Genomic DNA, 14,622 nt, shown 5'->3' with positions numbered 1-14,622 from the left:
TCCTGTGGGCCAGGCTCCCTGGAAGACTACATAGGAGAGGATGGGTGTATCAGGCTCTGGTCTACATCTCCCATAAATCAATGAATCACAATGAGAAAATGCAGTTTAAAGTTGAACTGACTTGACGGGAGAGACTATCTAAACAACCTAAGTTTGTAATTGAGCTGGAAATGCAGGAGTAGGCTTGCTGGTAAGATTTCACATATTTCCTGCTTCCAGTCACAGCTGGAATAAGGAAGTGCATGAAAATGAAGAAAAAAGAAAACTTATTCAAATATTTTCAAAACTCAAAAGTCTTTGTTCAAATATTAGGTGAAAGATTGAGTTCATTTCAATTTTATCTCAAATGGTTGACCCCTTACTAGTTTTTGCTGCCTTCTTCTTTTCGCTTTCCTCCTACTTTCCTTTCCCTTCTCTCTCCAGTTGGTCAATACACCTTTGACTAGATGCTTTCTTTACATCTTATAGCCCATTAAGCCTCAAATTTCTCCCTACTGACATGCCCTTATTCATCTTCTCCCCATTTTTTCCAGTGTCTCGAGTCTCCTATAATGGCTCTGGTTGTACCAGCTCATTATATAGTAGCTGTCTGTTCCTTGCTCAATGCACTGTTAGTGTTTCCCCATGAATGTCCTTGGAATGTTAGCTGGTTTTTCCCAGCAGAACACTTCTATGTGTGCAGCTGGTGAACTTCCTTCAGTAGACCTCAAGCTTCCTCTTGATTTCTGCTCTACTCCAACAGTTTATTCCTTATTTTGGCATGAAGCAAGTACCCATATAAAGACACTCTGCTGGGCCTGCCTGCTGCCTCACTACTGGAGATATTAAAAACTCAGCAGGAATGGCGCATCGGCTTCAGATTTCATTGAGTTCTCCCCCACTGTGCAGGAACCTACCATGCTGTTAAATACAGCAGACTTTCTAGAAGATGGAAATTTGTCAAGAGCTGAGGGGAGGATTAAGATCCTCCAAGTTCTTGATGTTCACTAACTCTGTTCCACTGGACATTACACCTACTGTTACTATTTGCCTCTTTTCTTTCTGGTGAGATTCCAGCCTTTCTCATTTGTTCTTCTTGATTTTTTACAAGAGCTAACTGAAATATTGCCTGCTAACATTGAACCAAATTTTAAATCAATTTGCTCCAGATATGTTTACATGGGTGCTAGGGTGATGGAATGTAAGATACAAAATCACTTCCTTCCATAGGGACAACTTACTTGGTCACTGTTCTATCTCTTCCCTGACTCTAATGTTGACCATTTATAAGAACTTTTTTCTAAGCATAACTTTCTGGGGACTGGCTCGTTACATTTGGTAGGGAATGGCAACTGCAGTCCTTATGTGATTTCATAATGGCTGCTACTTTTTAACTCTCTCTCTTACCCAGTTAGCATGTATTTTTAACTCCTTTTATGTTTACCCCTGTTTTTTCATTTTTCTTCTAAGGAGGTAGCACATTTTCATAGCATCCCTTTGTTGTTAGCTTTGCATGAACTATCAAGAGATCCAGTCCACAGCTGATTTCAAGTGCTTGTAGACTCATCCAATCAGAGAGCAAGACCAATACGTGACTTCTCTGATCAGTCACAACTCTTCAGCACAGCTGAAATTCAGAGTACTTGCAAAGACAGCCATAAAATAAATTCTAGTAATGAACACATTTGAGGAGAAATTTATATGTGCTTCTGGATACCCCACAAGCAGAGAAGGTAACTACCTTCATTAAATGAACTATTTGTTCACCTGTAACTATTATTTGATTAGCAATGTAAGTGTGCATTGAGCTTGATCTTAGTCTGATTCTGATTTAATTTCTTCCATCTTAAAGATCTGTTGCAAAAGGGAAACTAACACAACAATCTCCAAGACTGATCCGACCATTGATAATGCCTGGACACAATGAAGTCAAGGGGCTTTGTACAAGTGCAGCAGTTAATCTGTGTGGTGTTAATTGCAGGATTTGGGCCTTTTTATGTAATAAAGGTGCCCAGCTTCTACCAAATTCATCCCTGTTATAGTCTCAGGGTATGGAGCTTACTGTATGAATGAATGAGTCATCTGCACTACAAAATTCTATCTCAGCACTTGTATGGCATTGCCAGCTAACACTTTATTTGTTAAAGTTCCTTTTTTCCCCTTGAATGAAGCAGACAACAATGTGAGCATACTTTTGTAAAGAGAGAACACAACAAAATGTTAAAAGAAAAGTATCAGAAGGCACGCCACCTATCAGCAGGCATTTGGATACACAAAGCAGCCATGTTTGCTTTTTATACTTCCCAAAATTACCACTTTGGTACTTGCTGTAATGATGCCACAGTATGTGGTTATTTGCACTTTGTAGTGCTGTAATGCTGTCTACTAAACGTACCACTTTGGGATGACATCTAAGGTGACACCCACCAGTTGGCAGTTGATTTTATAGAGAGTACTGCTGCCCCACTTGCCAGCATCTCATAAACCACTGAAGTCAGAAACACCCACCCAAATCCTAATTCTAATTTAAATTATACCCTAGGAGCCTTACAACAAAATACTGTACAAAACTATCAGTCGAGCTTAGAAAAATTCTACCACTGATGATTCTCTCTCTCTCTCTCTATATATATATATACACCCTCCACCCCGCCTGTCAGAAACTTATCTTTAAAGCAAATTTAGTTCTTTGTCAAATGTGCTGATTAAAAGTCCTAGGACTTGAAGGCCTTTGTTTATTTTCAAAACGCTATTATATGAAACACAGGCCAAAAGCTCAGGATTTAGTCCAGAGTGACTTTAGTTAGCTAAATGTTTAATAAAATCTGTAGTCTCCAGGTTTAGTGAGCTGGACTGACCAATTCAGAACAGCTTTCCTCTGCGCTTTCTTGACCAGCACAGGTGAACATAGAATATCCTCTGAGAGCATCTGCCAGGTCAGCTGAGCACACCCAGATCCTCATAAATGTGTGGTGGGAGTTCACCATCCTTCACAACTGCTCCTGGAGCACCAGGAACTTACACCTGTACTAGGAAGTATCAGCCAGGCTGGAGCAGGGAGGAATTCATTGGCCTCCAGGCCAATGCGAGAATACATAAAGCACCTGAAGATCTGGTACCAGTGGGCAAAAGACTCCTGCAGTGACTCCAGGAGGGGTCCTCCAACATGCCCATTCTTCAAGGAGGTCAGCTGGGTACTTTCCAGGTTCCCAGTACTGTGTGACTCACGACCACCACCTCAGCTCCAGTGGCCTCATTGTCTAATGGAATGCAGATGAAGGCTGGGGCAGACAGGTAGTGGGGACTGCAGAGAAGGATGACACAGAAGACAGAGGAAGAGGAGCATTTTATCCTACAGCTCTACCCAGAGAAACTGGCTCTGCAAGCACCTCCTGATAAGCCACAGCAGGAACCAGAACCTGCAGTTGGTAAGGTAAATCTCCACCTTCCCTGCCAGCATCCCCTCCCTTTCTCTCCAGGGCTGCTTGCAGGGCTTGAAAGCCACCCTCTTCCCTTCTCCCCAACGGTCCCCAACCAAGACAAAGCTGTAAATACAGCATTGCACTGAATTACCATGAACCATTATAAAGCTTTTAACAGAAGCTATAGAACAAATTATCAGTACACTATTATCATGCCCCTGAGTCTGTGTGCTTGTTGGCCAACAGGATGACAGTGAGAAAGGGCTTCGAAAGGTGCAGTTTGGGGACAGGACATTTGTACTAGACTAATCATTCTCCAGAGTTCAGCTGTGTTCTCCTTTCAAGATCCTAGAGTGTCTCCTGTGATGCACAGAACCCTGGGATACTGCCCATGAAATGCTAGTGCTAACCACACATACCCCCAAAAAGGCAGCCTGAATGCATGTATACCCAGGTACAGAGCATATACCTGTGTCCAGAACAGCATGTGAACATTCAATGAAGTATGGGGTACATGTGTGAGAATATAAATGGCCCAGTACTCAAGTAGGTGTGCTACTGGAGATGTAGCCTGGGAGTACTTTCCCAGTGTCATAATTAACTCACTATCTTGAGAATGTGTGGAAATGAGCTCATGTGTAATGGTGACTATCCATTAATTATATTTCAACAATTAAGGCACTTATGTCTGGAGCCTCAGCAGAAGTTGGCCTACAAGTTCCTTATCACATGGCACTTCCTGTTTACAGATAGCAATGAACTGGTTTATAACATGGACACACTAGACTGAAGTCTTTGATGGGACTCCAAGATCAAGGTCCCAGGCCACTGGCCACTGAGTTACAGCCAGTAAGCTGAAATCCCTAACTGAAAAAGAGTTGTCCCCTGAGGTGGAGCAGAGGAGTCACTGATCCCTACAGAAGCCAGCCATGAAGAGAGAGAGAGGGGAGACTCAGCCCAACAATGACACCTGAAGAAAGTCTCGTCTCTTCCCTGGACAGGCCATCCAGAAAAGGAGAAATGGGGGGGGGGAACCCCAAACCCCCTGACCATTAGCTAAGCTGCAACTAGAGAGCAAGAAAGAGTGATTACCTCCTGCTTGCAAAAGAGCTCAAATTACACATTCTCAAGATACCAGTAAATATCAATTTAGTTCCAAGCTCAGACCAGTCATGTGAGCTAAGGACTTTGGAAAAAAAAGGTGTAAAAATTCTTCTGTAGAGCAATTCAAGGACACTTGACTCACTCCATTGCCTGGGTGAGTGTGTTAATAATTGTTCCCCAAAGGAGACACTAAACCCTTAAAAGGTCATGTAGACAAATTCACAGCAAGCAGGGGGTGTGAATCTAACCCACACTCGCCTGTGAGCTAACAGTCCATATGGACCTTGCTTGCACAACCTAACTGTTCATTAGTTTACTTTAATTTACCCTGCTTTGAAACAGGGTAGATTCACACCCCAGCTTGCTGCAAATGAAAGGGTCACATAGATAAGCCCTAAATCTATTATTTAAACAGTAAGAGATCTCTGGGTTAAACCAACATCTTTCTAAAGCTGCTTATAAGTGTGAGATTATGGAAATCATTGTGTCTGTGCCAGGTTCCCAGAAAGATGCAGGCATTGTGTTAAGCAGGGAGGGAAAAATAAATATCAGGTAAATAGCAGTTTGACTGAACAAAAGTTAATGGGAGAAAAAGCAGTAGAAAAGGAAGTTTGAAGGACATTATTTTAAGAGCTGTGTTTCCTTAAAACCCAGGGAAATCATAGCTTCTACCTTGAGCAAGCTCTTAGCTAAATAGATCAAATTAAAGGGAACATATTCTCTCCTTACCCTTCCCGTAAAACCTTAAAGAAGTGTTTTCTGTAACTTGCTCATTATCATTTGATTTAATTACTAATTGTAGTAATGGATGAGCTAGATAAATCAAACCTTTGATTTACTGATTATATTTCAACTATACCCTGAATTTGACATTTCATTGTATTGCATTTGACCATTGTAAATTAGGTTTGGAAACCAATAAATTATCTTAGGTAGTGACATATTTGCTTAAACTTGTATTTGTCTTATAACTGCTTGCTTAATCTTATAATAAATTTATGAAGATACACTGAACTGGTTTATTTCTCAAAATTTCAACCCACAAAGTAACCTATGTAGGGGGGAAAAGTTAAATCATGTAACTATTCCTGATCCCATCCTATAATTTAGTTACTTAAAATAACAGTTTATTACCCTTACAGCAGTGTACGGCATAGGCTGTGATGTTGCAAGCTTCCACTTCTTTGTCAATGTTTTCAAACTCCTCAGTCTCTTCCTAAAGGAATTCAAGAGAATATTCGGTGGATCAAAATGACTTCATACAGGGTTTTCCCATCTCAAAACAACCATTAGAGGTTCATGCACCATTCATTTTTAGTCTGAGCTACAGTCTATTTAAAGGAACAGCACTGACTTCTAAAAAAAACCCCACCCTGACAAATCACACATACTAGTAAGAAATTTTTGCAGATCCAGGGGTGTCAGAGTCCCCAGAAAAGTTTGAGAATAATGCAACAAAATGGTGAAAACAATTATACACAAAGTGCTATTTGTTATCTAATGCATACCATGAACTGAGAAAATAGAAAAAAAAATCTCTCATCTCTTGCTGTTCTAGTCATTTTAGGGGTTACTTGTAACAATGGAAGGTACAAAATACTTACATGGAGACCTAGATTTTATTTTATGATGTTTGTTTATGCTCTCTTTAAAATGATAAGCTAAGCGTAGTGTTATGAAAATTTCACTTTGGTTTCGATAATCACCCAGTAATTTGAATACATATTCAGATTTCGTCCATACCGTCTGCATGTCTCAGTGTCTGCATAACTGGGCAAGAAATCTCTCAAGGACATGCTCTGTCATGATATTTGTAACAGTTCTTACTTGGTTGGAGAAAAAATTCTGTAAAAACACCTGTGTCTTCAAATGTTTGGGCATTTTCACTTCTGCCTCCAGCCAGCTAAAAGGAGAGAAACAACAAACCAGAAATGACGAAAGAGCAGAAAGAGAAATGTATCTAACTTGTAAATAAACCACATGAGACTAATCACGTATCTAATCACCTATGCTGCTGAGCATCTTCTAAAACGTACTTACTGTCATGCTCTCTACTTCCACTGACTTCTGGTAACTGAAAATGTTCAAGAGAGAGCCAACTAAACACACTATGCTCTACTACTATTCTCAATATGTGGACACAGAATGCAATTGGACTTCCATGTCTTTCCTATATTACAATGTCTTCTTTCTTAGACAAAGAATTTAACCAATTTAAGGTCTCAATTTACTCAGTGGTAAAATGTGTCTGATTTGCCTACTTGTCAGGGTTTTACAAGGCTTAACTATTTAATATTTGTGGACTCTGAGCTGTTTACATGAAATGCTTTGCACAGGTACAGTGCCCCAGCTGAGAGAGTAGGATCAGGTCCTAAATGTTGATGTTTCTAGAAATGGGAAGAGAACTACAGTATAAAAAGTATTTTAGAACTCTGCTAACCTTAATGAACAATCCTTTTGACTTTTTCCTTATTTTATAAACATAGGCCATTCTTAAGCATATTCATAATAATCCAAGCTCTTGCTTTAATTTCGGGTTTCCTTTGTACACATATAGACAATTTGATGTACAATTTTAGTTGAATGCCAAAAATCTCAATTCTTTTACTGAATACTTTGTGGCAAATTCCCTGCATGTGTTGAAGGGTGGAAATTGGCCCTTGCACTTGCTCAGACTGTAATGTATAATCAAGAATTAATAATCTGAGCATTTAAAATATAGTTATACATTTTGAAACATTACCAAATGTTTCACAAAACCTTTATCATTTGCTAACTGATGGAAGTTTCATGTACAGTATAAATGCAATGTGCTTCAAGGGCAGTGTGACAGGGCCCCTGTGTGTTGAGCTGGGGCACCCCATCAGCCTAGTGCTGGGTTGGTATACCCTGTCACCCAGTCATTGGGATTTCCTGTTAAGGGAGTGATTTCAGCCAAGTGGGTCCCGGCTCCCTGACGGGGTCACTTAAACGAATAGTTCGTGGTCTTTGGGTGGGCAAAACAAACAACCAGTCTTGAGCCCTGCAGCCTCCTAGCTGGGGTGGCAGTGGCACTTGGAGAATTAGTCCCCTGGGCAGGGTAAAGCAGCAAGCAGGCTGCAACCCCATGGGTGGGGCAAAGCAAGCAAACAGTCTATAGGCAGCAGCTTCCTCATTGGGTAGCAGGTTGGCTTCCCCGGCAGTCTCTGCAGTCAGCGAGTCACCTAGAGGTAGTCCGGGTCTTTGAGCTCTACTGCCAGGAGCATTGCAGGCACTTCTGCAGGAACCAGCAGTGTACATCCTTCCTCCTCTGTCATCCGCCCTGACTGAGCTGGGCTGCCTCCTTTAATCTGGCTTCTCCACCTGGAGCATGCACAGCAGGGGCAAGGGGCTGCCTGGGCCCACAATGATTGGTCCGCCCCTGGTGGCCCAGTGCAAGGTTGGTACACCCTGTCACAGGCACTGTGAACCTCATACTCTGATATAATGACCAGCTACAGCAGATGAGGGCAAAGTATTCCTGAGACCATACTTCACATGTTACTACTCACTTCTGTTTTGGGACAGACAAAAAGTACATAGAAGATGCAGATCCTATTAAGCACTAAGAGAACTGCTCTATGTGGCATTTAAAAAAGAATTTTCTGCAAGTTCAGGTGTCCACGTCATAAAGAAGAAGGTGGTCGTAAAACATTTTAGGCCTCAGTGGTGATGTCACTGAGGCAAATGATTCCTGGACAAGTCCCTCCAGGTCAAGACTGAAGTATATAAGTGAGAGCTACTGCTGAGCACAAAATACCAATAAGTACAAGTAGGTAACTTGTACATATTGATAGTACAGCATGGGCAACAGATATAGTAGTAGAGGCTATCTCAGAGAACAACTAGATCTCTTTATTCAGGAATGAACGAGAATTAAATTTAGTTCACAACTTTTTTAAAAAAAATTCATATAGATCTTCTACATCTCTGCCCTGGTTCACTTTTGTTCTTAAGCCCTGTATTTCTGTGAAATTGAAATCATGATAATATCTTATCATACTGTCTTATGTTCTAAGACTAATAATTTGTTTGGATGAGAGGAAGAAACAGTATGGTATTTATGTCTAGAAAGACTGTCCACTGAATAGAATAGAATTTGCTAGGAAAACTAATTATTAATAATGCAATACCTTAATGCTCCTTGGTGAGTGTGAGAATAATGAAAGACAGTATTTTTCTGGCTTCACAAATACACCGATGTCTTGTCAAATTCAAAATTGAAAAATTACTATTGCACAGTATGTGAATTCAGTGTTGGACTGGGGAGAATACCAAACTATACTCAGGCAATAGAGCATTCGTCCTTTCTTCTCTTGTTTTCAAACTCAAATCCAGTTTGGTTTTCTTACAAATAGAGAGACTGATGTGAGAGCACTACTGATCCACCTCCTATCCTACCCCGCAACATGAATAACACCTACGAATAAAATGACTTCAAAGAGAGACGCTGATTTGAAGATAATTTAAACACTGTGGGGAAAGAACTGATATACAGTAAGGGAGCTAAGTGCTGACTATCAAATCCAATACATTAAAAAGAGATTATGGAAATTACTAGTGGATAATGTGTAGCATCTACAAACAGCAGAACAATACTTTTATGCCCACCTTGCTTTGGAGAACTGTTTCTTGGCTCAAGGTGGTCTAGGGGTGTCTTGGGAAAAATAAGCAAAAGACTCCTAGAGAGCCACGATCACGAAACATACTAATACTCCCAGTATCTTCCTTCAATACTACTTTTTCGTAGTTTATGAGGCACTCTGGGAATCTGAGGTTGGGGGAGACTGTTTGCTAGATAGATTAACACAATAATAAACAAACTCAGGCACTTACCATTTTAATTAAATCATATAATTTCCTCTCTAACACCTCCCTCAAGTGTGCCATTTCAGGACAGAGCAATAAAGTAGTCTGCAGTAGGAGAATGATGGCACTTTAGTAACAAGAATCAGTTTTACGTTGGGCCAGATTCTGCCATCCTTTCTTGAACTAAGTAGCATCTTACTCTGAGATTACTACTTACAACACATAGAATAAGCCACTCCCAGGGTGAGCAAGGATAGTAGAATCTGGACCCAAACTATTAAAGTAAATCTGCATGTTTGAGAAATCAGATAAGTGTTTTGCCAGCTCTGAACCCTGGGAACTGGGAATGACAGTAACAGGGTAAGATCTTGTCTACACTACCCAAGCTCTGTAGATACAGCTGCACTGCTATAGCTATACAATCAGAGCCCCATAGTCTGACACAGTGTATGCCAACATAAGGAGTTCTGCTGGTATAGTAAGACCACCTACCAGAAGATCGGCCATGCTGACAGAAGCCCTCTTTTGTCAGCATAGCTGCATCTACCATAGCGTTTTTGCCAGGGTAAACATGTTGACTAGGGTGTGTGGGGGTTGTTTTGTTTTTTTTTTCACACCCCTGACCCAGCATAGCTATGCTGACAAAAGTATGTAGTGTAGACCACCTAAATTTTCTTCCTGTCTCTCTGAACCTGCAATGTTGGCAGGAGAATGAGTGGGCCTTGCCCAGGCCTATAAGTAAAAGCAGGTTATATAAATTGATTCTGATCCACTGAAACTAATTAGGGACTTGTGATAGTGAAAGCTATACTTAAACTATGTCAGGACTACCATTATAACCCCATGTTTACATGTTGATAACTTGCTGGGGAAACAATTTTTTTTTGTTTAACATTTAAGTTCCGCTTAGTATCAGCTGAAATTTTGGGTCAAATTCTGCCCTCACACTGTGTATTGGACCATATTGAGTCCAATCAGGTTGCCTATGTGTAAATAACAGCAGAAGTCCAACATCAGATGAGAGATTCACAACAGAACACAAGATATTAGCAGGAGGAAGGCTAATCTGGTTGATTTAATTTTTACATTAATTGATTTAAAATTAATGTAAAAGGTGATCTTGCACATTGACAATTTGTAAAGTCCAGTCTTTTACTCAAACCAAGAATGCTCATATTTCTGTTTTAAGGTTATACCTTTTTTCTTAACTGCATTTTAATACACTATTGAATAGCACAAAAATGCCTGTTTTACTTTGGGGGATCTCTTTCAAAAGCTATTTTAGCTTAAAAATCCCCAATTGTTCTTCAAATTCATCTCAAAGGCACTGATTTTCCTCACAAGTGTTATGGTCATTTACATCTGCAACTGGCTGCTCAATGTTTCCAACAATGGAAGTGGAGAATTCAGACTTAGTGGTAGTATTTTAGCTCACTTTGTGCTCACTTTACACAGTTGTAAATGCATATATACCATACAAGCCATGTAGAATCAGAGCAATAATCTTCTCTAGAAACTGCTGGAAAACTCAGTGTAATTTAAACCCACTTGAAGGTCACTTGCAAGAACAATGTGAAGAGGTCTTAGTAGGTGGAACTTTTTGACTCTATACAGGTATTACAGGAAAACATAAATGATTAGCTGCAGAAGTCTAAGAGGCATATTTATTTATGGATTTTTATCTCAAACCTGCAAAATGTTTTTCACTAAGGGCTTTTTATGGTACTTTGGTTATAGCTGCTGTTCTGCTCAGCTTCTTTGAACTTTTTGTGATTTTGATTAGCTTGCCTTCTTTGTGATGCTTGTCCTCAGGAAAATGGTGCCCTTGTCAGCACCTTTAGAAGAAATCAATACAACAAAGAGGAGAGGAATGTATTCACTGGACTCACTGTAGTGAATAAAGTAGTATTAGCTTGTTCGGTTTCAGAAACAACTCACTAACTAACCTGTCACTCAGACACATAGAAATAACACAAACACAGTCCAAAACCATACACAGACACACACACTGCTCAAAGAAAGGAAACTGCGATTTATGGTTGGAATGTTATCATTAACTAACTCCCATGTTACTAGCTATTATAACTAACTCCCATGTTTCTATGATCTACTCTGAAAGGAACATCAGAATTATCTGTGATGTTGCAAGCGTACCTTAAGAGCTGCAGTACTTTGGGACAGTTCAGTAAGTTCAGTCTTCACTTTGAGTTGGGTTGCTTTTGTAAACTTAAATCAGGCACACAACATTATTTTAATGTCACTTTGGGGAATTTAATTTCTCCTCCATCCTCCATTTTATTGATCATATTTTAAAAGGGAAGGAAAAACAAATAATCCTCCTTGGGGGCCAGAGGAGAAAAAGCAGGGTTACCGTAACAAATCCTAGCTACAGATTATATTGTCAATGTGAAAATCATATGAACGTGAACTGGTTACAATGTCAGGATCCAAAAGCCTTCAAGCTAGGCCCATTACAGCAGCTCTGTTGAAATGTATAGGCACTTTGGGGTCTCTCCATCACATGTACCCAGTGGAACATTTCCAGCAACCCATAAGACATACATGGCTTTGTGATTTCAGATGCACATGGGACTGGTGGACACTAGGCTCTAGCCAAAGGCTTAATTTGCTCAGCTCCTAATAGAATCCTACTATCGTCTAGCTAAAAATCATCAAAAATAAACTTAAAAAAACAGTTAAACTGTGACTTGCAATGAAGAAGTGATATCCCAGTCAATCCATCTCTGATTTAGGGGGCCTAAAGTTTTCTTAGTTAATACGTAGGAAAAATTCTGCTTCTAAGTCCATTTCTAGCTTTTTTTTCCTTGAGAAGATAGCCTTGAAAATGCAAACGAATGTAAAACTGATTTACTAGGGTTGAAAGTCTGACACTGATTTTTCCCAAAGCTCATAGGATCCTCAATATAACCTCTATAAGAAGATGGCCATGCTTGGTGAGGGGGATGAAAAACAGTTTCATGACCGTGCTCAAAAAGTCTAAAGCCAGTTGAACTGTAAAACTTCAAGGACTGCAAATCTGTTTTCAAAGCAGTAATGGAAACCCAAACCTTCTGCTTTAAAGGTGAAAAGCTTTCCTTCTTCCATAACTCGCAGAGACAGCAGACAACTTCTAACCTCTCACTAGGAATAGAATTATTCATGAAGAGATGCTGATTTATTTTAGATTGCTTGTGATTCAGTTAATGAACAAATGTGTAATGGGAACAGGGGAGGCTGAAAAGTCAACAGGTCACAGTCAGCATTGATACAGGTATAACTGAGAACAACCCTTCCTCAATGGCTAAGTGGTCAAGCCATTAGCCTAGGATTTAATTCCCTGTTCCCCTGCAGACTCCCTGCAGGGATGGCACAATGCACAGAGATCCAGAAAATCCACCGGTGACTGATACCCTCTACAATGGCCAGGATCTAAGGTGATTTGGACCAGGAATCAATTTATATAAGTGTTTAAAACTTAAACTCTCACTATGCTGCTTATAATATTCAAACATTCTTTTAACTTGGAGATCCCTCCTGAGCCAACCAGGGATGGGACAGTCAGCATGCTCTTAAAAAAAAAAAAAAAAAAAAAAAAAAGAAAAAGAAAAACTTCCAGAGGACTGTATGTCATACTGCCTGATATAAATTTAAAAACCAAGAACATAGCCAAAGTTTATGAATGTTCAGTCAGGCATCCAAGTGTATGTAATGATTTTAAATGTGTGGCCAATAGAGCATGTTCTGCTCACCGCCTTTGAAAATGCATCAGCTGCAAAATCTTTTGCACCTCAATTAAAAAAATGTTATGAATAAGAAAATGGACCACAAGACTAACCTTAACTCAATACTTTCAGGCAGAGGATCGATATAAGCAGTATATTAGCCATCTCATTAGTGAAAATATGTAACATACTAACTCTGTTGGGGAGAAAAAAAGAACTCGTTCCTGAATTTGTGGATCTGAAGCTTCAATCCATCCCTTGCCTACCCTCTAAAAGGGTAAAGGATACGCTTGACTTTACTAAAAGAGGCACACTCTTAATGGAACAACACAAGATTTCTGAAAATGTATGGCCTACAGGTGTTTATCTTCAAACTCGAAGCCTAACCAGACTTTAGACAGACAGACCACCCAAAGAAACTGGAAAAACTAACAGGGCCACAACTGTTCAGATGGGATTATCAGGAGCCAGAATATATTTTTCTTATCCTGCTCAGTGTTGACGTCTCTTTCAAGGATGGGGAGGTAAGAAGGGGATAAAATAAAAGGATTTTGTGCCTGAAAAGTAGAACAGTTTTCCTTCATAGATCCTTGTGTTTAATTATTTTAGTCCATTTGATTTATGTCCTGTCTTACCTATTATTCATCACATAATAATCCTTGTACTATCCTTGACATGGGAAAATATTTATTTTAAAGAAGCAGGTGATGTATATCTCAAAGATTCAGAGTGCTAAATTTCAATAGAACCATTTGTAGAGGCCATTGTGAAATGAATAGTAGTGGGTCTGATTCTTAAAATGGAAATATTAATATATGAAATAATAGATAAAGAAGTTAAATATACTGGCAGTGACCTATGGGAATAAACTAATTAGTGGTTTCTCCTTTAAAGATCTCATTTGAGGTGTTCAAAAATAAATTACATCAAATACAAATGGGATTAGGTTTAGGCTAAGCTCCTACTGGAAGGAGAACATTGGACTGGTTGGTAAGAGGAAGGTGTTTTTCATGTCTAACATATTTTGCACTGCCCATAGGTCTTGATTCTATTCTCATGCAGGTTTTATACCAATGTAAATGTATTACTTCAGGAGGCCTACTCCTAGTTTATGCAGGTTGAAATGAGAAGAAAATTGAATGCTTTGGGACAGAATCATCCTTCAACATGTTATCTAGAGCTGTTTACTTGAAGTTCCTATAACTATTCAGCTACAAATAAAGTGTAATATTCTGTTACATCACCTTACATTCATCAAGCTAGACAGTCTTTATGAAAGCCCTGAGCAATGGGTGGCAACACCAACCCAGAAGTAGCTCCTGTAGGAACTGTGCCTCAGAGTCACTGCTCTGAAATTCAGTTTCCTACCTGATTCCTCCTTTGTGTCTGTCTGTGTGTAGGGGGGAGAGGAGATAATAATTTGCCATTGGCCTATACCGACAGCAGATTATGACACGCTCTACACTGGCATAATTGAACTGGCTAGGATTTTGGGAGGGGGGGGTGGAGTCCCAATTCCACCTTTCCCTAACCATCTTAATCCACCAGCTCCCTGCCCACTTATGTGT

The sequence above is a fragment of the Chelonia mydas genome, chromosome 2 (assembly GCF_015237465.2).
Source record: "Chelonia mydas isolate rCheMyd1 chromosome 2, rCheMyd1.pri.v2, whole genome shotgun sequence".
Lineage (NCBI taxonomy): Eukaryota > Metazoa > Chordata > Testudines > Cheloniidae > Chelonia > Chelonia mydas.
This window is presented reverse-complemented; position numbering follows the sequence as displayed.